This window comes from Seriola lalandi, unplaced genomic scaffold (genome assembly GCF_002814215.2).
Source record: "Seriola lalandi dorsalis isolate HSWRI2012SDOR001 ecotype SW California unplaced genomic scaffold, Sedor1 jcf7180002054941, whole genome shotgun sequence".
NCBI lineage: Eukaryota > Metazoa > Chordata > Actinopteri > Carangiformes > Carangidae > Seriola > Seriola lalandi.
In genome coordinates, this window is record NW_019525492.1 from 721,700 (window position 1) to 722,268 (window position 569).

The 569-nt window shown below is 34.8% G+C and overlaps 1 protein-coding gene across 1 annotated transcript in view; it reads right to left on the minus strand.

Annotated features, from left to right (window-relative positions):
- Nucleotides 1-569, minus strand: part of LOC111644722 (U11/U12 small nuclear ribonucleoprotein 48 kDa protein-like) — a 5,850-nt gene that overhangs the window by 2,450 nt on the left and 2,831 nt on the right. The gene's annotated exons all lie outside the window — the stretch shown is intronic.

Consider the following 569-nt stretch of genomic DNA (forward strand, 5'->3'; position numbering starts at 1 on the left):
TTCAAGGACTTTCCAGGATCAATTCCCTCAAATTCAAGGAGCCAACATGGCACAGTTCGAGACACAGATCATGGTTAATTAATGTTAATTACTGTTACAACACCAAGATTCAGCAGCTTCATAGAAACTCAGACAACAATAAAAATAGAGAAAGGTTTGAATGTGTTAACACTTCTGGTCAGTTGTTACAGTGATGTAGACTTTCCATAACTCGTGTCTATTTTCAGAAGATTTCAAGGCCTTGATTTTATTCTCAAATTCAAAAACTTTCAATGATTTCAAGGCCCCACGGGAACCATGTTTGGATTTACACCAATACACCATGGTTTTTAAAATAACTTCCTGCTGGTTTTAAATATTAGTTATTTCTTGAAAAAACTAATCTAGACATTAAAAAAACTCAAATTTCAAATTAAAAGATTTACCATTGTTTTCTTAAGACTGTAGAAATCCTGTATAAACACGCAGTAACATTTGGCTTGAAACAGGGTGACCTTTGACCCTGTAGTGAAAGTGTGCCAGCTATCACACTCCTGTCCAAAAATTCCAAGTAGTCTCTAGTTGGAAAT